Source organism: Silene latifolia, chromosome 11 (genome assembly GCF_048544455.1).
Source record: "Silene latifolia isolate original U9 population chromosome 11, ASM4854445v1, whole genome shotgun sequence".
NCBI classification, from domain to species: domain Eukaryota; kingdom Viridiplantae; phylum Streptophyta; class Magnoliopsida; order Caryophyllales; family Caryophyllaceae; genus Silene; species Silene latifolia.
Window position 1 is genome coordinate 40,206,849 of NC_133536.1, and position 26,139 is coordinate 40,232,987.

Here is a 26,139-nt window from a genome sequence, read left to right on the forward strand (position 1 = left end):
GTAGTAGGAAATCGAATCGAACTTATATGAACCGAATCAACTTATATGAGCCGAATTTATAGAAATCGAATCAACTTATAAAAATTTTACGTTTATATATATATATATATATATATATATATATATATATATATATATATATATATATATATATATATATATATATATAGAAATAGGATCTCGTGCGAACTTAAAGTTCAGTGCGAACTTACGAACTAATCTGAATATGGTCAGATTCAACGCACTCCCAAGTCCACACTGTCAAATACCGACATATCCCCCCCTTCCCCCTTTACTCCATTAAAGACTCACCTAATTACTTTCACTTCACCTTCACCAAACATCGCCCCCCAACACCGAAGCATCTCCGATGTATTCCACGCCGGCGCACTTTCGTCGTGCATACAACTCCACAAACCTCTACACCAAATTCATTCATCAAAATCCCCAATTTTTGGGTTTAATTCTTCAATCAATACGTAAATATAAAATGCGGTTATTACTTCGATGAATTCCGCTCAATTCAGGGTTTAATATTTCAATTGATTTGTAAAATGCCATGTTAATTTGATGAATTCCAACAGTTATCATAATCATCATCATCATCGTCCTCTAATGGTGGCGACATCATCATCACCACCATCAATTTTATCAGCGTCATCGTTTCCGAGTATTTTGTTGCCGGAGATTTCATCGGCGTCGCATTATTGTTCGTTTCGCAGCGTTCCGATCAACTCTGATTTTTCGATATTTCGCTTCAATTCTTGTAGATCTAGTGTTTTAATCTGAAATTTTGTAATAAAAATGAGAAGGCAGTTTTGGTGCTCGACTATGGTAGCTCGACGGAGTGAGGGATGGGTGGCGTGGCGAGGGGAATTATGTGATTGGGAGATTGGTGGTCACAGTGTGTGGTTGTCGATTACGGGTGGTTGTTGGCTATGGTTGGTGTGATGGTATTACCGTCGGGATGGTTTTGTGTCGGGGTGGTGATGGTCATGGGTTGGGTGGTTGATGGTGATGGTGGTGGTGACGGTTGGGTACATGAAAGTGACGAAACTTGATGTAGATACACTTTATCATATTGGCAGATACATAATTAAATTTGTGTTGGTGGTTGCGGCGGCATTATGGCAGTGGTGATAGTAGCGGCGGTGGTATGGCGGTGGTGTTACTAATGTGTGTACATGGGTGTACTAATGTGTGTACCTGGTTGCTTCCGGATACACGTGATACTACCCCAGATACACGAGTATAGTTCTATAGATACACAAATTGACTCGTGTGTCTGGGTGTACTGATGTGTATCTGGCGTTACTAATTTGTGTACCTGACTAGTCGCCACACCTCTATTATTCCGATATTATAATTTCATGACAACTGCCCCTACTGTGTAATGTCGTAATGTTCAATTCCATGAGAATCATTTAGCTTGAAAAAAGTTGTGCTATTTTGAATGTTTATGTTCAGTTACGTGACTTGTGAGGGGGTACGAGAAGAAACTATGTGAATTAGTCAAACGTTAGATGAGTCCGAGTAACATATGTCGATTCCATCAAGCAATTTAGGGAACGCAATATTATCAGAAATCTAATACTCGTATCCTAATTATTACAAGTGCATATTTTAGATCTTTCACTGATTAACTCTAAACTTTATAATGTGTCGTATACAATAAAAATGTGATTTGTTTATCAACAAACATCAATTCTTTAATGTATCGTTATTTATAACACTTTCTCGACCATCACGTCACTAACTTAACATTTGACGCCATTTTTAAATTGTTTGGTACTTCACTCGAGAATGATATAATCACTCCATCTTCTATAATCGTAGGCAAAGTATTTTACTGTAATACGTTAGTAAAATAAAATAAAATAAAATTGATTGTGTTTTGGTTAATCCTGCATGCGAGAGACATAATTAGCAAAGTAGTGGGAGTATTACTTAATGACTTAAAAATAGGAATATAAAGAAGTCATACCGTAGTCATACCGTATTGAGCGGTGTTGGCGAGACAGGCGGATAAAGAAGAATAGAAATTATAGATGGTTTACTTGAAACCAGGTAATTTACGGGCCCATGTCTGAGCCATTGGAGCAAAATGTTCGTTGTGCAATCTCATCAACTCATTTAAAGATTCCGAACAACTACCTTGTTAGATACACTCCTTTAACAAGCTACATACATTCTTTTACCCTGCTAGATACACTCATTTACGTTACTAGATACACATCTCAGACCAGCTAGATACACTCTTTTACCTTACTAGATACATTTATTTACCTTGCTAGATACACATCTCTACCAAACTAGATACACTTATTTACCTTGCTAGATACACCCATTTACGTTTCTAGATACACATCTCAAACAAGCTAGATACAGTCTTTTACCTTGCTAAATACACTTATTTACCTTACTAGATACACTTATTTACCTTGCTAGATACACATCTCTAGCAAGTTAGATACACTTCTTTACCTTGCTAGATACACATCTCTTGGTAGCTATATATACATCATTATTGTAGGCTTCTTATTCATATAATGTGATTTAATAAAACTACACTTCCAATTTGCTCTCAGGAAATCAGAATTTACTGTCTAATGCTCAATCGTCAACCTACAACTTTAGCGATTCACCACGACTGTCTCATACTAGTCTTCGCAGTTAACCAAAACGACTCGTTACAGCAAATGCTTCTCATATTCCTTCAAAAGGACACATATTCATTATTCACCAAGAAAACCAGTACCAGAGATCAGAGTCTTGGAAACAGCCGAGTCCAACAGTCGACTATCAGTCGTGCACGTCCATTCGTCCTGATCTTATGAGTAAGAAACAAAGGGTATATGATCATGTCAGAGTGTCAGACAAATCCAAGTAACAGTGGGTCCATGGCCACCTTAACTCCATTGGTAATTAACAGATTTTCCTGAGATCTGACATTATGAACATATTCTTCTGGTTTTTGAATTCCTGCTACTTTGGCAGCACCTTAATACATTGACTTTCATCCTAATAATATGTGCACTCTGCACATGCACATAGCTCGTTGCTACTGCAAGCTGCTGCACATGTTTGTTTGCTTAAACCACCACAAAGCTCTTCAAATTAAGCAAAATCCCACTGTTGTAAAATCCCCGATTTTCATCACCACGCCTAATTCATTCACAACCAACACTTGCCTACACCGCCGTCAACGTTTTCCTTCCCTAGTCCTACCACCAACACTTGTCCTACTGCCGACAATATTTGTTAATATCTCATCCTTTTCTTTCAATTTAAATGTTACATCTATAAAAAGGTAACAAGAAATTCAAAAAAATAATCCTACCAACCAATTAGTCGGAAACTTTCGACACAAAAAGTCTTTTATGGCCGGAGACAACGGCGACGCGGTATCACATCTCCGACGAGAATCTTATGGTGAAGGGCGCTTCAGGTAAGAATGAAAATGAAAGTTACATTAGAGCGTTGGTTTAATAGGATGTTTTTATGTGGCCGGTGAAGTTTGTCACCGTCTCCGGCGGTCGTCTGGAAGCTTCGATTGATGGTGGTGGGAAAGGGAGATTGATGTGTTGTTGGGTGTACTGGATAAGGATAGAGGAGTTACAGTGGTGGGTGATGCATTTGGTTTAGTACGGCTAACATGTGTTTTAGAGTTGGTTCGTACGGTTCGCACCGTACTTTAGTTCGCACCTGACCCCGCCCCTATATATATATATATATATATATATATATATATATATATATATATATATTAATTTTTCTTACAATTACTACAATACATTACAATACATTACAATAAAAAATAAATTAAATATTACATTTTTTTTTCTAACCATCTATTTCCATATTATCATCCTAATCGTCACTTTCATCTTCATCTTCATTTCACTGACATCATCAAATCCATCTATTTTTTTTAAGAATAATGTATATAGGATAATTTTAATATTGGATTTTTTTTGCATTGATTTTAATGAAAAGGGTACTATATTTTTCAATTCGCCAATATTAAAAAAAAAACGGGTATGAATTTGTAGTTAATATACGTTGTATGAACTTGTCTAAACTGAACGTATAGGAGCTGAACTGAACTTATAGGACTGAACTGAACTTATAGAAACTGAATTGAACTGAACTGAATTTATAGGAACTGAACTGAACTTAAAAGGGCAAATAGAAGTCCAAAAGAACAGGGCTTTCGTGTTTAGATTGATACGTTTGACTTAATAATAATTGAATTAAACCAAATAATGGTTAAAAACTAAACTTAAGACCTGTTCTTTAAGACTTAAAGTCACTGAATTTAAGTTCACTTCAGATCCTATAAGTTCAGTTCAGTTCATATCTTATAAATTCAGTTCAGATCCTATAAGTTAAGTTTAGTTCAGATCTTATAAGTTAAGTTAAGTTCAGATCTTATAAGTTAAGTTCAGTTCAGATCTTATAAAGTCAATTCAGATCCTATAAGTTCAGTTCAATTCAGATCCTATGTGTTCAAAAAAGTTAAGATCCTATAAGTTCAATTCAGTTCAGTTCAGATCTTATAAGTTAAGTTAAGATCAGTTCTGATCCATTTCAGTCCAAAAGAACAGGGCCTTAATGGTAAAAAAAATTGAAGTGATGCGATAAAATAACTGTAACACTTCCATACTCTAAGTGCCTTACCATGACCACTTAAGGCATGAGAATGCTACCATCTCGGTTACCCGAGGCAATGATAATCAAATAGACAATAACGAAACGTACTTTAATAATAATAAAGTTTAAAGCGAAATAACCAAAATCGAAACTGATAAAAGAAAATACAAAGGTCCTCAAATGTTAAACCAACTAGCTAAGAACAAATTTCGACACAGCGGAAGACTTCTAACCAGCTCGTGATGACTCAACCCAGCTATCTCATGCGCATCAATTATACCTGCTCAATAACTGCTCACCACCCCCGAATGGATCACCACAGTTTTTAAAACATTTAAACGGGGTCAGTACTGATTACATAAAACAAACACCATAAAGGAACAATATCACAAACAGATCAAACAGCTCAAACAAATCCCCAGTCTCCATCTCCAATCTCCACACAACTGACTACACACTAAAGTGTGTAACTCTGCCAGAGTACCCATCGCAACAAGTACTCCACGCCGCCAGTGGGGGACCGCAGCCGTACGCACCAAATCCCCGCTCATCTCCATCGAGCGATAAACCCAAGTTCATTAATGTGCACATCCCCTCTGTGACGGGTTCCACAGAGGGCGAATCAAGGGCGTGAAGTCACTCCCGCAAGTGACTACACTCAGCCAGGGACGCGCCCCGAAGATCACAGACATATACATACCAATCAACAATATGAAATCAACAACCGTCTAACAACCAACAATACAATCAACCTTTAATCACAACAACAATTAGCACACATTATGTAACTAATACTGAGTAGGGAAACCCTACCTGGAACAACAATCACCAAGATCGTCACAATCAGCTAATCAACATCGTCCTTTACTGAAATCACCTCCTATAAAACATACAATCATACAATCACCATCTAATAAGCACAATACCCCCAAAACCCCCAATTTACCCAATTAGGGTTTTAACCATACTCAAAGAAACAACATAAAAACTATACAAGGATCTTACCCTCAACACGACGAAATCAAAGGTGTAAAGAACGTGACGATCCGACAACCTTAGCCCTTGAGATTTGATAGTAACGCGATGACGGAGACAACGTAACTTCTTTTCTCTTTGAAGGGTTTTTAGAAAAAGTAAAAGTGATGAATAAAGTGACGGAAACATTTAAATATGAATCACGCGTTATTAACAAATCCCGTCGAAAACAACCCGTAAAAATAACTTACTCGATCGAGTGCCACACATACTCGATCGAGTACCCATCAGACAGACTACTATTTCGTATAAAAATATACTTACTCAACAGAGTAAGCCCCACTTGATAGAGTACCCATAGACATAGAAAACCGTAGTATTACAATAACCGGACCCGACAATGACCCGACGAACACCCGACCAGACCTGATTCATCATTTGACCCGAAATGACCCAACCCGACCTGAACCCGATCCGACCCAAAAGGATAGGCTAACCCGAACCCGATATGACTCGACCGACTTGACTCTCACGTAACCCGACACATACCCGCCCCCACTGACTCAATTGCCACCTCTACTTGGCACCCTAAAATAAAAGTGGCATTTAAGTAGCACAGACATTTCTCTTAATCAGTCGTCCCGTGTCGGACACCGACACTCCTCGGACACACGTCAAAACGTGTAGGACACCTATAAAGCCGTGTTACTATAATACTACGGTTTTATGAGCCTCTGGGTACTCTATCGAGTGGGCCTTACTCTGTCGAGTAAGGGTGTTTTACGATTTAAAACAGTTTCTGACCTGTTGGGTACTCGATCGAGTAGCCTTGATACTCGATCGAGTAGGCGGCACTCGATCGAGTATGTCAGTTACTCGATCGAGTAGCCGTTTACGGGGGGATGATTTGTCGGGTTTTGTTAATAATGTGATTTAATATATAAACACTTCCGCCACTTTCTTAATACACTTTTACAAACCTAATTACTTTCAAAAGAGAAAACAATCTACGTTCTTCGCATCAATCGCATTATTGGCAAATCCCGGAGCTTGGAAGGACGGAATTCACCGTTCTTTGCACCTTTGTGATCTTTGCGTCGAGGGTAAGATCTACGTACTGTTTTTATGGTATTTCGTTAAAGTTAGTTAAACCCTAATTTGGGGATTTGGGGGTTTTGTTGTGTTTCTTGATTGGTAGTAATTGTATGATTGTATGTTAGGAGGAGGATTCGTAGAAGAGGCCTTTTGATAACAGCTGTTGAGATCGTCTGACTGTGTTGCTTTCTGTGGACAGCGGGCCGCCCACGGGGGCGCTTGGGACGAGGGGAGCTCGGAAACAACAAGCGTTTGCATTTTGTAAGGAGTCGCCACCAATTTTTATGGGAAATTGGAACCGTTCGAATACCTCGTGTCATGTCAAGACACAAAGTAGTGACATGAACACTAAGCAATCGTTACCCTTAGCATTCTATGTCTAGAATGACTCTCGTGGATGCCAATGAACACGGGTGCTCACGGAGATCTGGAGTAAGGGGTGAGGGTACGTATTAGGAAGCTCTTTTGATCGAACACCTAATCCCGCCCGCCTCGATAGCGGCCTCTACTAATGATTAGGGAGTTTATTCGTACTTGATATATCGTCGGCTATATGCATGCAATGCAACATCCATTAGATTAATCCTAACATGTGAATATTAGGATGTTGACGGAACGAGAAGAACTAAGAAAATCGATTAGTGATGCTCGACGCGAATGCAAGGAAAGAGTGCCCTCGTAAGAGGAAAACGATTTAACAAATTGATTAATTAGATTGATTGAGTGTAGTGGTCAAATTGGTCGGTCATGCAACGGAGAGGCTGGTACCCGGAAAGATCCGAGCTTACGTGGTCGAAGGTTCAAGCACGTAGGCGCCAATTAGTAAGAACAAAGTCTAGAATGCAAAGGGAGAAGAGAAGGGCGGACACTCGCGTGAGAAATATGAGGAACGAAAGCTCCTATTTATACTAATCACACGGAGGAATAGGGTTTCGGAGACTCTTTGGAAGTGAATCTCGGAAAGATATAAAAAAGATACGTAAATCATGCAAAGAAGGGCCTGGGAAGAGGCGCGCAGCGGCTCTCGCGTCTCTTGGAAGAGGCGCAGCACCTGCTGCGTCTATTCCCAGGAGGTTTCCTCCTTTTTAAGAAAGATTTCCGTGTTTAAGTTATGGTAGGACGGATTTAATTCGATTATCTTTTGAATATTACGGGATATTATTTGCCAAAAGATAAAATTTGAGAAATATGGAATAGAAATATCCTAACATTCCAAACATTCGACTCGGGATTTAACAAGATTATCGAAAAATGGAGACGGTTTTTGACCCGGACTCCAAATGTACTCTAATTATTGCCAAAACGACCGTATCGGCACGTAGATGACAACTAAGAGGTTGACATTAATTTTTGAGCAATCACTTGACGATAATCTTACGAACTATCACTAATCGTTCCGCGAATCAAACATGCGGCCCAATCATCACCGGGTGGTTTGCGAGGGGTGCGAAACGAGGTGTCTCTCAGAGCCCCCACTTTGACCGAGGCTTGGACAAGGCGAAAGTCAAAGTATAGCCATCAGGTCAATCGAAGATTACAACCTGACGACTATGGCGACGCGAGGCGGCTCAAGGGGTCTGAACCAAGGACCTGTCGTCGGGAACATTTTAGAGTCTGTCGACTATCGGGGAGGGTCGTTTAAAGTCCATTAGACTACGTAAGGAAGCTCGCCAGCCATAAGAAGAGATCATACCTGAGACACCCCTGGGTGAAGCGGAACTGAAGACGCTTCGAAAGAAAAAAAATTCATTGGTCTGAAGATAACTTGGTGTCTGAAGGCATTAGGGGGGTCACAGGGAACTTTGGTCGAACTCTGCGCGGGGAACAAGAGATATATATAAAAATAACAGCAGGACGTCGGTAGAAACTGCTGGGGAAGTCTGCTTGCGTCGGTCTCAAGCGAACTTTGGCGAAATTTAGAGGCTGAATTTGCTTGCGTTGGTCTCAAACAAACTCTTGTTGGGGAATATACTGATGATTTTGGCGGGAATCTGCTTGTCTCTGTCCTCAAGAAAACTCTCGTTGGGGAATACACCGACGATTAGGAGCATCTTGATCGTCATGGGAGAAACTTCAAGTGAGCAGTACTGCAAAATACCACTGCGCTGAAACAAAATGAGCAATACTGCAAAATACTGCTGCGAGGGATAAAATGGGTTTGGACGATACTGCAAAATATTGTCGCGCTGGATAAAATGTGGGCCGGAACGAAGAAATCGTCGAAACGGACCAAAATGATACAAATGTCACCGAGGAAGAGGCGCACCAAAGATGGGCCCACAAATAACGAACTCATAACGAATTTTTGAAAATTCGTAAGGAGGGAACAAAAGGAAGAGGCGCAGCAAGAGCTGCGTCTCTTGGAAGAGGCGCAGCGCCTGCTGCGTCCTTTCCCCAATTTGACAATTCTGCGTAAAAACGCGAAATCAGAAGGGTTTTAATTCATTATTTCGAAACACAAATCTTTCAATTTCTCTCTCAAATCTTCACCATTTCCGTCAAGGTTGGATTCAAAAGCTTGCTTGAAATATGACTAATCGAGGTATGTGTTTTAATCTTGCGTTAATCATCCGTATTTGTCGAATTTTGAGCCGCAAACATTAGGGTTTTCGACCCATTTACTCGAAAATTTGGGGCTTTTCCCCCAAATGGATTTACTTTGCCAAATTGATGCTAGAAATGGATAGTAGGCAATGTTAGGAACATAACCATGTATTCACTTTGAATTTTCATCGAGTTTTGAGCTCTTGAGCGAATTTTGAGACGGTTTCACAGCTAGATCGAAAATAGCTTCGAAAATGGCCTTAGGATTGCCCATTCGTGATGAAATTTGATATTTGGGACCCTTGGGTGATGGGTAAACTTCCTGTCATCTCGGAATTTTGGTTGGTGACAACTTTTGCAGGGCACCTTTCTAGGGCATAACCGCCATTATAGCGAAATGCTGCCGAATTTTTGACTCGAATCCGGAACTAGGCTTTGATTTTGACTTGACTTGACCCAATTTGTCACGTGAGTGATTGAGTTGGTGAGAATACGGCCAAGGATGGCCAGAAAGGGGCGATTTCCGGGCCTTGAAGGCTCGAAAACTTCTTAATCAAAGGCTCGCCGTCACGTGACGCGGCCTAAACTTGCTTTAATGCTGCAGGTGATGATGCTTCTACTTCGGGGAGGACCCCCATGGACATAGACGCTGTTACTATTGAGGAGGCTTTGGAGCAGGCTTTCACCGACGCGGTGATGGCTACCGCAGACGAGGTTCCCGAGGAGGAGGCTGCTGAGGAGGAGGAGATCCCGCGACGGGCCCACCTCGGACGAGGGGGTCGTCAGCTGAGAGGAGCTCCCACGTGGGCTGAGACCTGGGAGAGTAGGCACCTTGTGTGGGCTGCAGAGGGTCACTTGTCCTACAGGACGGTGAAGAGCTTGGTAAATAGGAATTCCCTAACTCATTACTTATCCTCTTTCTTTTTTTTTTCAAATTACTTCAAATTTACTTCAAAATTAAAGATAGCTTTATTTCGAATCATAATAGGAGGCCGGGAATATCCGGTCGTTCTCGGGGTACACGACGGCGATGGAGCACTACGAGCGGCTGTCGGAGGAGGAGAGGGCCATGATCGAGCGTGGAGCGTTCGGTCCTCTGGTTCAGGTCTGGAGGGATATCGTGAAGAGGAAGTTGCGGGCCAACCTTAGCCTGGTCCGCGCTTTCTTGGATCGATTTTAGGATACGACTTCCACGTTTCACCTGCCTTTTGGTGAGGTGGGAGTCACCTTGGAGGATTACGGCATGATTTCTGGTCTGCCGTGCGGGACTGAGGAGATGGTGTGGCCGGAGACTGGCATGAGAGCGGATTCGGCCGAGGCGAGGAGGTTGATCGGTGGAACTCGTCGCCGAAGGTCGTTGCGGTGCGGGTTTGGTACCAGTACCTATGTTCGAGATTACTTCGCGGGAAGACCCCGGTATCGGTGGTGATCGATGGGAGGGAGACGGCTCCTCCTCCTTGTACACCGAGCAGGGGCTCGTCTGTGGCTTTGGTGGTTCTTGTCTTCGATTTACCTCGGAGACAAGGGTGAGAGGTCACGACGAAGCTTCTTCCCTTTCTTGCGACCCGAGCTCCCTAGGGCGTTGGGGCCGGTCATCTGCTTGGTTTTGCGGTCCTCATCCGCTTCATGAGGGCCATGGTTCGTCCGGAGTTGATGGAGAAGGGGACTTCTCCTGGCGCTGTCGGACCTGGGCTACTGTTGGAGGTATGAACCTTCCTTTGGACCAAAATAAATTCCTTTCTTTCATCAAAGATCGAAAGATCGTCATTGACTATTCCGTTTTACAGGCGTGGGTGTACTCTTACTTCCCGGGCCTCGCGCCCAAGAGGACGGAGCCGCTGGAGAGGGCCTATCCCGTGGTGAGGGATTGGGTCATGTGCCGGACGAAGAGCAAGCGTTCTTCTCACAATGTCTACCGGCGGGATGTGAATGCCCTTCAGCTGAGCAGCGTGAGTATCCCGTTTGTATGCATTTATACTTCTTTCCCTTCATCCGATCATAGGAATGATCTCTGTCTTTATCTTGTCACAAAGGGTGCCCGACCTTGGGCGGAGTATGCCGAGGCACCTCCTTTTGTTGCCGAGGTCCTTCGACCTAGGAGCCCGAGTCGGCTGTTGTTGTGGACGTCGATGGGTCCGGTGTGGTACTTAGGCGAGCGTTTGGCTCGTCGGTGCTCTCGGGTGCATTGACGGTTCCGTTGATCCTCCTAGGACGATGTTCGTGGAGCCTTCCGAGGCCGAGAGGGAGGCGGACTTGGCCGGTGCCAGTGGTGATGACCTCCTTCTGCCTGGTGAGGACTACTCGGCATTCCTTTACGGGAGGTTGGCGTACTGGCCAGTAGTGGTGAGTATCCTTTTATTTCTCTTTGATTGACTTTGGGAATTTCGATGAAAGATCACCGATTAATGAGAGTCGTTTGTCTTTGCAGGAGGTTGAGGCGGCGGGCATCGAGCCCCCAGTGTATCCCGAGACTCTCGAGTACACCGACGCGACCGGGAGGACGACGATCTCCGAGTTGCGTGATTTTGACGTGGCCGTGACGGATGCTGGCCTAGACGACTGGCAGCATCTGATTCGGAGGGTGAGCCTCTGGCTTATTCACCTTTTGCGTAAGAACACAATGGATTAAACTTGTTCAATTTGCTGAGAATTTCTTTTGAAAACGCAGGTCGCGCCATCTCGGTTCGTGGCACTATGGAGGGTGGCCAACCGGCTACGAGCTACCGCCATCGAGGCACTCGTCGGTGGTCGAGGTCGTCAGGTATGAACCTTATTTGATCTCTTTTGATTGATTTTTTTTGTTTTGTTCTTTTTTGTTTTGTTTGAATCGATTGACATGAGCCAATTTGCCGCTGTTCTCAGGCCGATCGTGAGCTGGAGCGAGAGTTAGCCCAGTCCCGGGAGGAGACGGCTCGTTTGTCGAGGGAGCTCGAGTTTCGGGATGCCGAGATCGCTGCTCTTATGGCGAGGGTTGCCGAGTTGGAGGGTGCTCAGCAGTAGTCTGCGTGGTTTTTGTAGTCTTGATTTTGAACATTTTTGTTTGGGGCGAAGCCCCCAGTTTATTTAGACTTGGATTTGTTCGGGGCGAAGCCCCCAGTTGCACATCTGGACTTGTTTGGGGCGAAGCCCCCAGTTTGCTTGTACATTTGCTTTCTTGTTGTATATACGACGGCCTGAGTGCCTTTTGCTTCTGGGTTGTGTTGTTCGTACCTGCAGGTTAGCTTTTGGACAAGTTTGGTAGACAACGGTTTGTACCGTCATGCTGCCGAAATTCACATAGAAAAAACACATTCATTTACGTTTTTATATACACATAAGGCCTTTAATTAGTGCAAAAAAATGAGACTCGAAAAGAACGCGAAAATGCAAAAATGCAAAAATTTTGTCGGAAATGACCGGACGGTAGGGAGGGTTACCCCCGCAAAAAAAGAAAAAAAGAAATATATAAGTTAGAAAATGAAGAAAATAGAAATGAAATGACTAAATAAAAGTGAAAATGAAGAAAAAGCAAGAATTAAAAAAAAGAATTAAAATGAGAACTAAATATAAAAATGGCCGAAAATGTTGACGTCGCCTCGAAATGCGCGTTCCTGGATCAAGGAAACCTGAAGCATGGTAAATTTCGCGGATTTACCAAAATAAAATCCCGTAGGAATAGGAAATTATTCGTTTATAGAATTAGGAAAGATCCAAACGCGGAAATCACAGAAGTGATGCTAGGGAAGAGGCGCAGCAAGAGCTGCGTCCCTTTGAAGAGGCGCAGCAGGTGCCGCGCCTGTTCCCAAGCAGGTCGGTTCTGACAGATTTTTGGAAACAGCAATTAGTATAAATAGAAGCGTCGATGAAGCCTTCAATCATACAATTCTTCCGTCTCTTCTTCGTTGATTCACATATAAAAAAACTCCCCGTAAATTTTCAAGAGAAAATTATCATCATGAATACCCTAGAAATTCGCTTGAAGGAATGAACTAACGAGTTTTCGAATATTGAGAAACATGACATGGGTGCTTACAACCTTGGATCTCTGTTGAGTTTGAAGCTCATTAAGGTAGTAAAGCCGTTCTTGGATGCTTGTCTTGATTATTGGGATCCAAATTATCATGTTTTCGCGTTCCCAGGAGGTGATATTTGTCCTTTTCCGGAGGAAATTGCTGCTATTGGCGGGTGGGACCCTGAACATTTACCTGCCGTCCCCTCCACTTCACAAGGGTATAAGAGCAAGTTTAGAGACTTGCTTGGACTTACTAGGCTTGAGGTAGATCGTCTTGTTACTTCGAAAGGCGTGCGGATGTTGGATTTTATGGATCGATTCATCAACAGGGCCGACCCTACTGTCTCTTATGTTGCTAGGAGGAGAGCATTCGGTTTCTGTTTGCTTCACGTTTACGTCTTTCAGGGACATGTTGATGAAGATTTGAGAGGTGATCCCCGCCTATTGGGTCTTGTTGAGCAAATGGAGTCGCGCAGAGCCCACTTGCTTGTGTTTAGGGGAGATTATCTTGGGTTTGGATAACAGGAAATCTAATCGCGATCTTCCATTCTTGGGGAGTCCCGTCATCTTACAGGTAAAAGACACCCTTTTTTTTTTTTTTTTTTTTTTTTTTTTTTTTTTTTTTTTTTTTTTTTTTTTTTTTTTTTTTTTTTGTGTCTAATACTGTTTTGGTAGGTTTGGCTTATGGAACGGCTCCGATTGCTCGAGCCCCCGGTTCATGCACTTTCCTATCATGCCCGTATGATTTCGATGAGGACGAGGTTGTACATGGTGGACTTCACCCGGTCCGTGACTATTGGAAGAACAAGTCAAGAATGACGATGGCCCTTTGATTAGGTGGATTGTACCGTGGTGGCATCTCAAGTCCATCACTTTGAGTGTCTTCTTTGGATCCTACTAGGTCCGTGCGCATTCCTGGATTGGAGTTTATGGTATGCATCTTTCCCGAGAGGTTGATGAGGCAAGTCGGGTTGAAGCGATGATTCCTAGGCTTGACACCGTCCCCGCAGACTGCCATGGCATTGACTACCGAGAGCCGAAGAGAGTGGGCTATGAAGTGGGCCCAAAGAAACATGTGGTTCCTGAGTTTCTCCTCCAATGCCTTGTGGGTGTCGGATTCTTATCTGAGATGGAGGAAGGCCGCAACTTCGGAAGAGCGCGAAAGACTGAGGAAGCGTGAGCCCGTTGACTACAAGGTGCGCGAAGGAGAGAAAGAGAAAGAGAAGCATCTGACCGAAGGAGAAGAAGAAGCCGGCTTTCAAGTCATTCATCCTTCGAAGAAATCGAAGACTACTCCTGTCGCAGAGGTGGTGGTTGGCAAGAACGGAAGAGTCAGGCCTCGAGAAAGACCGTTGGTGATTAGGTCTGAAGTGGTGCAAGAGCGCCCGGCTCGAGGTCGTGACCAGAAATATGACAAGAACGACAAGGGCAAGGGAAAGATGGAGGAATAGCCCAAGTCTTATTTATTATTTGATTATTATTATTATTGTTGTAATAAAAGGAGGGATTTTTAGAATCCTAGCCTAGTCGATTTTTATTATTTGCCGTATTATTATTACTAGAAATTGAATGAAATAAAAAGGTTAGGTGGTTATGAAACCGTTGTTATTTTCTTTTAATTATTCTTGTCGAATTTCAAATGCAATGCAGATGTCCTTCTATTTACATTTTAAATAAAATGGTGGGTTGAATCCCGTGAAGGATTGCCTACGTATTCACTTAAAAAAGCGAAATCAAACCCTTGCGCGTAGTTCGAGTAAATGTAAAAGAATAATTGTTCGAAGCAAGAGCTTGTAATGAACATAGAAAATAAGCATGAGCTTTTGCTTACTCGGGAGGTGCGAATTTAGTTTGTTAGATGATATGAGGATGACAAGTTTGCCAAGATGTAAGAGCATAGTGACATTCAGATGGGCCAGGGGCCGTTTATTTAGTGCCGCAAGAGCGACACGTGGGTTTACGCGAGGCGCGTTTCTGTTCTATCCTAGGCATAGTACCGTTTCAGTTGGTCGAGATTTGTGGGGTTTGAAAACTCATTCCCATCTAGGTCTGTGATTCTAACCGCACCCCCCGGGAGTATTGATTTGACTAGATATGGTCCGGCCCAGTTAGGTTTGAATTTTCCCCTTGGGTCGACAGGTAAAAGAGCTCTGACCGATTTGAGAACTAAATCTCCTTCTTTGATGTTTCTTGGCCTAACCCTTTTGTTGAAAGCTCGTTTGATACGTGCTTGATATGTTTGGACATTATGTAAGGCACGAAGCCTGCGTTCATCCAGGAGGATGAGTTCTTCATACCTATCCCTCTTCCAATCGGCTTCGGGGATTTGACTTTCGAGTAGAATACGTAAGGATGGTATTTCTAGCTCGACTGGTTGTACGGCTTCCATGCCGTAAGTCAAATAGAAAGGAGTGGCCCCAGTGGGCGTCCTGACGGATGTTCGATACCCCCACAAAGCGAAGGGTATTTTGCTTGGCCAATCTCTGTAATTGTCAGTCATTTTCTTGAGGATTGTGACGACATTCTTGTTAGCCGCTTCTACCGCGCCGTTAGTCTGTGGTCTATAGGGCGATGAGTGATGGTGCTTGATCTTGTACTTGGCTAGCAATTGTTCGGTTTCGGCTTGGAAGTGGGACCCATTATCGCTGATGATCTCATGTGGGCAACCATATCGGCAGATGATGTTATTTTGTATGAATTTGGCTACATTTTTGGCCGTAAGAGCGGTGTAGGAAGCCGCTTCTACCCATTTGGTGAAGTAGTCAATTGCTACTAGGATGAAACGTGACCTCCTGTTCTGCTTTGGGGTTATTTTCCCAATTATGTCGATTCCCCACGCGGAGAATGGCCAAGGAGATGTCATCGTATAGAGCAACGAAGGAGGGACATGCTGTACATTCCCGAAGATTTGGCAATTGTGGCAATGCCTCACATATTTGATGCAATCGGATTCCATTGTGGTCCAATAGTACCCTAGACGTGTGATTTTCTTTGCCATCATAGGTCCACTCATATGAGGACCGCACTCTCCATCGTGGACTTCTTCCATCACCTTTCGTGCCTGTGAATGATCAAGGCAACGCAGGACTACACCAAGAGGTGTTCTTTTGTATAATTCTCCTTGCATGAGGACGTATTGTGAAGCTAGTAGGCGTATAGCTCGTTGTCCCCTTTTGTCCATATCTGGTGGATAGGTACCATTAAGCTTGAAGTTCAGGATTGCTTGGAACCAGGGTTCCTGTGCGATTTCTTCTTCATCGGTAATTTGATGGACATAAGCGGCTCTCCGACCGTCGTTCGATACACAAAGGCATTTCCATCATGTAATCTGGTATACTTATCAAAGATGCAAGTTTCGCAAGAGCGTCTGCAAATTGATTTTCCTCCCGAGGTAAGTGCAAGTAGGTTACGTGATCAAAGAATTGAGCGACTTGGTCAATCCTAGCTTGATAGGGTGCTAGGCTTTCGCTTCGGATTTTCCAGGATCCTGTAACTTGGTTGATGATTAGTGACGAATCTCCATGCACTCGGAGGTTTTTGATGCCTAAGCTTACTCGCTTGCTAGTCCAATTAAACAAGCCTCATACTCTGGGCGTTGTTTGTCACCTCGAAGTCGAGTTTGACAAAGATCGGTGTATGCTCACCTTCGGGAGAAATGAGCAACACTCCTATCCCAAATCCTCTTAGGTTTGATGCTCCATCAAAGTATAGGTCCCAAGAGTCTACATCTGTTTGAAGTATATCCTCGTCGGGAAATGACCAAGTATCTATGGCTTGTGCGTCGTTGATGGGATTTTCTGCGAAGAATTCGGCGACGGCGCGACCCTTTATTACTTTTAGTGGCACGTATTTGAGGTCAAATTCTGAGAGCATCATGGTCCATCTTGCTAGGCGTCCATTGAGGACAGGTTTCTCGAAGAGGTATTTGACTGGATCCATCTTGGAGAATATTTTGACGGAGTAGCTAAGCATGTAGTGGCGTAGCTTCTTTGTTGCCCACACAAGAGCGAGGCATGTCTTTTCGAGTTGTGAGTATTTGCACTCGTATTCCAAGAACTTCTTACTTAGGTAGTAAATAGCTCTTTCTTCACTTCCTACGGTTTGAGCTAGCATAGCACCCATGGCGCTTTCGATTCTTCGTGAGATACAAACCAAGAGGTTGATCTGGTTGTGGTGGCATGAGCACTGGTGGTTTAACCAATATCTCCTTGATTCTGTCGAACGCCTTTTGACAATCATCATCCCACATGGTGTGGTCTGTCTTCTTAAGTTTCTTGAAGATAGGCTCGCAAATCATCGTAAGTTTCGATATGAATCGACTTATGTATTGAACTTTTCCCAGAATCCTCGACTTCTTTCTCTGTTTGAGGTTGTGGCATTTCAATCAGAGCTTTGATTTTCGAGGGATCTATTTCTATACCTCGTTGGCTAACGACGTATCCTAGGAGTTTGCCAGATGTTACCCCAAATGTGCATTTCTGAGGATTGAGTCTCATGTTGTACTTTCGTAGCCTTGCGAAGAACTTGCGAAGGTTCGCAATATGTCCCTCTCTCTTTTTGGATTTGACGATCATGTCATCTACGTATACCTCAACTTCTTTGTGCATCATGTCATGTAAGAGTGTAGTTGCGGTGCGTTGGTATGTAGCTCCGCGTTGATCAATCCGAACGGCATTCTCAGATAGCAATAGGTTCCCCATTGGGTGACGAACGCGGTCTTGTGCATGTCTTCCATGGCCATTTTGATTTGGTTATAACCCGCATATCCATCCATGAAGGATAGTAATGCGTGGTCTGCAGTATTGTCCACCAATATGTCGATGTGAGGTAGAGGAAAGTCATCTTTCGGACTTGCTTTGTTCAAATCTCTAAAGTCAACACAAACTCGGATTCTCCCATCCTTTTTGGGTACGGGTACTATGTTAGCCACCCAAATCAGAATACTCGGAAACTTTGATGAACCCGGCTTTGAATTGCTTATCCACTTCTTCCTTGATCTTTAGGGCCCATTCTGTTCTCATCCGTCGAAGCTTCGCTTTGAGGCTTGAAACCTGGCTTAATCGGAATTCTATGCTCGGAATGTCCCCGTCGATCCCCGGCATGTCTTTGTAGGACCAAGCGAAAACGTCTTTGAATTCATTTAGGAGGTCTATGAAGTCGGCCCGTTCGGTCGAGCTCAAGGTAGTCCCTATCCTAAGTTCTTTGGGTTCTAGTTCGGTTCCTACATTGATGGGTTCGGTGTCCTCACCATCGGTCCCCCTTCCCTTTCCTGTAGTATTTCTTTGGCTACGTAGGGAGGTATTTCGGTCAAGTCTGGGTTTTGGTCATCCTCAGTATCATCATAAACAGAATTGCACTCAAGATAACGCAAAGAGTAAGCAGAACCTGATTTATTCATATTAAGATTTGAGTAAAGTTGAAACAAAGAAGCCAACTGATCCATGGTCAGTGGCGGCAAAGGAACAGTAGTTGGGGCATTTCCGGAACTGCTGTGACTACTTGAAAGTAAGCTAGGAGAAACGAAAGGAGTGGGGATGACGACAGGAGTAGACTCTCTAATGACTTCTCTAGACTCTGACTCTGACTCCGACTCCGACTCTGATTCGAACTCGTCGTCTTCCGGCTCTTCTTTGAACATCTCTCCTTCTCCAGTGGTGAGCTTGAAGAGTCTTCCTTGATTGTTGGTCCATTTGATTGATTTTCTCCATCCTTTCTGCGCTTTGCATCGATTTACGTGATTAATGCGGTGGGGTTGAAGCGATCGTCTTGAAGTATTGTAGTAATGATCTCATCTGCGCGCCCTAACAAATCGGTCCTCTCCAAATAGGAGGCTAACAGCTTGTTCGTCTAAGCAAGGTGCTTGACGGGTTTTGACGGTAGGAACCGTTTCTGGAGGGATAAAGTAGCAATCGTGAAAGATCTCGATTCCGGCTAACTTCCTCTCGAGGTAATGCCAAGGTTCGGGAAATCCGTGATAGAGTTCCGAACTTCCTTCTTGAACGAAGTACCCATTCAAGGTGGGGAGATATGGCCTCATTTGGACTCCTACATACTTGCGATTTTGGACTTGAGCAAGCATTTCGAGAACTTCTTCAGCTGTGGGTTTGTACCCTAGTCCAAGTGGTATTTTTGATGAGTTGCCTTTCTTGTATGGCGCGAAGGTGTTCTTCCGAATTGGGTTCAAAGGCATTCCAGGGAAGTATCCCTGATTTTTGAGTATGTGATTGACCACCAAGTTAGAGTAGGGATTGTAGTACAAGGGTGCCAACTCGCTTTCTATGACACTTACACTTTGGAAGCCCCCAAGTTCGTATATGGGATCCGTAAGGACTTGATTGCTTGACTGTTTCTCGATTATTGCCTTGATAGGCGACGAAGTGATTGTCACAACTTTGCCATTGAGTGGGATCTTGATCTTTTGGTGAAGGGTGGATGTTACTGCTTTGGAAGCATGAATCCAAGGCCTTCCCAGCAGTATGTTGAATGAAGCTTCGATGTCCACTATTTGGAAGTTGACTTTTCGCTCGATCGGTCCCGTAGCTATGGTTAGGCTAGCAAGTCCAACCACTTTTCGTCGTGTACCGTCATATGCGCGTACACCTTGACTTGTAGGGGTCCGATCCGACTCTTTCATGCCTAGTTTATATGCCGTTTTGAGGGGTATGACGTTGACCGCGGAGCCATCATCTACCAAGGTCATTGGCACATTTTTCTTTAGACAGATGACAGTGATGTATAGAGCGAGGTTGTGACTAGCGCCAAGAGGTGGCAAGTCTTCGTCTGAGAAAGTAATAGGATTACTTAACTTCGGTGATTCTTGGAAGACCAAGTTGACTACATCTTCGGGAGTAGAGTTATGTGCCACATTCAATTTGGCCAAAGCTTGCAGTAAAGCTTGGCGGTGTGGAAATGAGCTTGCCACTAGTTGCCAGACTGAAAGATCAGCCTTGGTTCTCTGTAATTGCTTGAGCAAATGATCGGTGGGGTCGTCTTCGTTGTCATTTGGTGTGATGACATTGGTTGGACTGTTTTGAGTAGTACTTTGGTATGGACGGCCCGAGCGAGTTAGGTGATCCACATCTTGGTCTTCGCCATTTTGGACTATTTCTTTGACTAAGGAGTTTTCGATGAGATACTCGTCCTCATCGTCATCGGCCCAAACCCCATTGATTGCAGCTAGTTCCTTCATCCTCATGATGTCACTTTCTAGTTGTATGATTTGATCGACTAGCTTATCGACCACGGAGACTACTTCTTGCATAGTGGCATTTTGAGAAAAGGTCAATGGTATGCGTTCTTTAGGCGTTGCCTTGGGATCGCGTAAGATCATTACCATGTTTTCTAATTCCCACACTTGTCTATCTACACTCCTTGCCCCTGCGATGAAGTCGGAAATGGTAGGGGAGATGGTAGAGTAGAGTCTTTCTTTCTCAATTGCATGAATTTCATTTTCGGTGGGAGAAATGAGATGTGAGCAATCTAAGGTAGATTCGTCACTTGTAATCACTAGAACTCCAAGAGGATTCTGAGTGTTGTTGGGCTTACCTCCTGGTGGAATTGGAAGCCGACCATCTTCAATCATATCTTGAAGCACATGTTTCAATTTGTAGCATTTTTCTGTGTCGTGCCCCTTGCCCCTATGGTATTCACAGTAGGAATTTTCATCCCAAAATTTGGACTTCCTTTCGGGTTCGGGAGTAGGTCCAATAGGTTGGAGTTTGCCTTGCTTCATTAGCCTTTTTAGAGCATTGGAGTATGTATCCCCAAGGTTTGTGAACTTCCTTGGTGGGCTAGTTTTCTTGGATGGCTCGAGAAGGTTAACTTCGTCGGTCTTGCTAGTAGAGCCGTATGAACGACTTGTGGACCCTTGATATCCTCGACCTACCGTTTTGGACAAGAGCCCTTTGCGGATGTCATCTTCAATTCGTGTCCCCAACACGGTTAAATCTTTGAAAGTCTTGATGTTTTGATATCTCAAATGGTTGGCATATATGGGCTTGAGATTGTCCACGAACTTCTCCACAAGAGTGGCCTCATCTGGACGTTCTACTAGTTGAGTACTAGTCTTCCTCCACCTACTTAGGAAGTCGGTGAATCCTTCTTTGTCATTTTGGGTAAGAACCTCTAGAGTGCGCATGTTGACTTGGATCTCGGCATTATCCGCGTATTGTTTCGAGAACTCAATGGCGGCGTCCTCCCAAGTAGCGACCTTTTTGTGATCTAAAGTGTAGAACCATTGCTTTGGGATGGTGTCAAGAGATGAAGGAAAGATCCTTAAGAACATCTCGGGTTTGATGCCTTTGATAGACATGTAGTCCTTGAAGGCGCGGATGTGGTTCAAAGGGTTCTCATGTCCTTTAAACTTAGGGATATCCGTCATGCTAAAGTTAGTGGGCAATTTGGAATTGACGGCTTCATACTTTCGATTGTTCTCCCTGTAAATGTCATCCCCCTTAAGGTACATCAATTGCTCCTCTAGGTATTGGAGTCTTTTCTCAGCTGCAGTTGTCCCCATGAGAGGATTCTCATCTTTGGACTCGTCATCGGAAAAACCTAGTACTTCACTTTTAATGGGAGGTAGCTTTCCCTCTACATCAAAGATGCGGCCTTCGATAAGCTCAAGGGGGTCATAGGTTTGTTCTTGAGTGAGTTGCATTTGGGTTATCGCGGCCAGGATTCGATCATTACTCTCTTGAATTTGCTGGAGGTTCATATCATCACTTGACCCAGGCATCTTGGAAACTGGATAAAAGACCGGCGACGAATCAAAACACGATCGACCATTCTATCACATTTGCTAAAAGAGGAAAAGTTTTGACTCGTGAAGTGGGTGTGTGCCACTTGTGTTGAGTGAGTTTTTGAAGAAAGACAAGGTCTTTGAAAATGCGTGTCCTAGCCAACTGTAGTGTAGTTGTAGGAGTGGACTCGAAGTGAGGTTTTGAAATGGGCTTGTGGCCCGAATTTTGACTTGACAAACGGACAGAGTTTTGACCGGACTTTGTACTAATTAAAGGCCCTATTTTCGAAATTCTTGATTGAAAACGGGTTTTGATTTTTTGAAAATTCGTCATGATTTGTTTTGAAACGGTGATCACATAAGGTTTTGCATATTTATACAAGCATTATAACGGGATGCTGAGTGCATTTAGAAGGGTTTTGGTTTAAAGGGTGGGTTGCCATACCGAACCATCAAACCCGAAGTCTGTGGAGAGGCTCGTGCCAAACAAGAGTAAGGCCGATTCCTAGTCCATTTCCTCAAGTAGTGAAAGTCCTTGATACAAACAAGAGTAAGCATCATGGTATGGATGACGTCAATCGCTATCCATCCTTAGGCCCAAATAAGAATTAGGACCGTTTAGATGGGACGATTGGTCGAATGGGTTGGGTTGGGCCTAGGAAGGCCGATTAAACGGTCTAGGAAGACCGAGTTATGAAAACCGACAATTGTCTTGTACAAACTTATTCCCTAACCTTGTTCAAGTTTCACCCTAGCTACACGTAAGTGTATGTTCCCCAGCGGAGTCGCCAAACTGTGGACAGCGGGCCGCCCACGGGGGCGCTTGGGACGAGGGGAGCTCGGGAACAACAAGCGTTTGCATTTTGTAAGGAGTCGCCACCAATTTTTATGGGAAATTGGAACCGTTCGAATACCTCGTGTCATGTCAAGACACAAAGTAGTGACATGAACACTAAGCAATCGTTACCCTTAGCATTCTATGTCTAGAATGACTCTCGTGGATGCCAATGAACACGGGTGCTCACGGAGATCTGGAGTAAGGGGTGAGGGTACGTATTAGGAAGCTCTTTTGATCGAACACCTAATCCCGCCCGCCTCGATAGCGGCCTCTACTAATGATTAGGGAGTTTATTCGTACTTGATATATCGTCGGCTATATGCATGCAATGCAACATCCATTAGATTAATCCTAACATGTAAATATTAGGATGTTGACGGAACGAGAAGAACTAAGAAAATCGATTAGTGATGCTCGACGCGAATGCAAGGAAAGAGTGCCCTCGTAAGAGGAAAACGATTTAACAAATTGATTAATTAGATTGATTGAGTGTAGTGGTCAAATTGGTCGGTCATGCAACGGAGAGGCTGGTACCCGGAAAGATCCGAGCTTACGTGGTCGAAGGTTCAAGCACGTAGGCGCCAATTAGTAAGAACAAAGTCTAGAATGCAAAGGGAGAAGAGAAGGGCGGACACTCGCATGAGAAATATGAGGAACGAAAGCTCCTATTTATACTAATCACACGGAGGAATAGGGTTTCGGAGACTCTTTGGAAGTGAATCTCGGAAAGATATAAAAAAGATACGTAAATCATGCAAAGAAGGGCCTGGGAAGAGGCGCAGCAGCTCATCTGCGTCTCTTGGAAGAGGCGCAAAGACTGCTTTTCTTGCGTCTATTCCCGTGAGGTTTCCTCCTTTTTAAGAAAGATTTCCGTGTTTAAGTTATGGTAGGACGGATTTAATTCGATTATCTTTTGAATATTACGGGATATTATTTGCCAAAAGATAAAATTTGAGAAATATGGAATAGAAATATCCTAACATTCCAAACATTCGACTCGGGATTTAACAAATTATCGAAAAATGGAGACGGTTTTTGACCCGGACTCCGAATGTACTCTAATTACTGCCAAAACGACCGTATCGGCACGTAGATGACAACTAAGAGGTTGACATTAATTTTTGAGCAATCACTTGACGATAATCTTACGAACTGTCACTAATCGTTCCGCGAATCAAACATGCGGCCCAATCATCACCGGGTGGTTTGCGAGGGGTGCAGAAACGAGGTGTCTACACTTTCCAGGTAGGGTTTCCCTACTCAGTATTAGTTCCATAATGTGTTGGTGGTGATTTGTGATTGTTATCATACGAGTACTGTGACGGTTGTTGGTTGATTACTGTTTAGTAGTTGTGATTGTTTGTATCTGTCTGTGTTCTTCGGGGCGCGTCCCTGGCTTAGTGGAGTCACTTGCGGGAGTGGCTTCATGCCCATTATTAGCCTTCTATGGAACCCGCCACAGAAGGGATGTGCACATTAATAGATTTGGGTTTATCGCTCGACAAAGATGAGCGGGGATTAGGTGGGAACGGCTGCGGCCCCCCACTGGCGGCGTGGAGTGACCTGTTGCGATGGGCACTCTGGCAGGGCTACACACTTTAGTGTGTAGTCAGTATTGTGGAGTTGGTGATGGAGTTCAGAGTGTATTTGTGATGTTTGAGCTGTGTTGATTACTGTGTTGTTGAATTATATAAATTGTGTGATTAGTACTGACCCCGTTTATTGTTTTAAAAACTGTGGTGATCCATTCGGGGATGGTGAGCAGTTGTTGAGCAGGTATGAGTCGAGTTACATGGGATAGCTGGGATCTGCCACTTTCAGATGATAGAGTCTTCCGCTGTAGCCTGAGTAGTTATTAGACATTTTATTTAGTTGAGTAGACAGTTGGTTTTGAGAACATGTAATCATATTTTGGTATTTGGTTTTGGATTGTATCTTATTCACTAAACTTATACTATTTAAATGTTGTTTCGTTATTGTCTTATGATTATCATTGCCTTGGGGAACCGAGATGGTAACATCTTCATACCTGGGTGGTCCTGGTAAGGCACTTGGAGTATGGGGGTGTTACAAAATGGTATTAGAGAGACGATCTTGAAACCTGTAACCAATGAATCTAATGAATATATGGAGTCAATTAAAATGAACCTGGGGTAAAGGTTGTAGGAGCTAATGCAAAGACTTGGGAGACGTCCTAAAGTCGCGAACTCGCCCTACAATTTTGAACCGGTCACATGGGGGGTGTATGTCAAGGTCATATGTGGTGTTTGTTAGCTTGTATGTGAATGTGACGATATATGTGTTATGAATTGATGGATGTTGGGAGTAGAAGATTGATATTGTGATTGAAAAGTTAGTGAGGTGTGTACATATAATGTTTGTATAAGAAGCATGATGGTTGTTTATTATGTGGCATTTGATAACATGAAATAGTTGTTTTGTTGATTGAATGAGGAGTTGTGTAGAATCGCATGCGTAGTTAGATTATAATGTTGAGTTTATAAAGTTGTATAGTATGTTGGGATATGAGAGATAACATGCGGGTAGTATATACGAGTCAGCATGACTCGATCGAGTAGGGGATACTCGATCGATTAGGTGAGGTACTCGGTCGAGTGGGTCTGACTCGATCGAGTGGGTATTTGACGTTTTAATAACAAGAACCGTGTTTTTGGGTACTCGATCGAGTATATGGGGCACTCGATCGAGTAGGGGGTCACTCGATCGAGTGGCTGTGCTACTCGGTCGAGTATGTTAGAGATCAGAAGGTCTGTTTTGGGTCTGAAGTCGGGGCACTCGATCGAGTATGGTGGGCATTCGTTCGAGTAGCCTCTACTCGATCGAGTAGGTTTAGGCACTCGATCGAGTGTGTTCTGGGCAGTCTGTTTTCGTGTTTTGGGGTTATAGTGCGTATGTTCATATCTACCCTTTCTTATATAGTTTCAAGATGCCGCCCAAGAGAAACGCTTTGTATGCGAGAGCTGAAAACATGAACATTGATGATATCGTTAAGATGTTGGAGCATCAGGATGCTCTTACGGAGGCCTTAAAGAGAGTGGGAAAGGATAAGGAGGTTGATCACTCTAAGATCAGCCTTTATATAGCAAGGTTTAACCCAAAAGAGTACAAGGGAACTGGGGAGCCAATTCTTCTTAACAATTGGCATCGTGAGATGGAGAACATACTAGACCTTATACACTGTCCTGATGAGATGAAAGTAGAACAAGCTGCGTTCTACTTGAGGGAAGCAGCTGGTGAATGGTGGGACAAGGTGAAAGTGAGTGCTAAGGAGATTTATACGAAGCT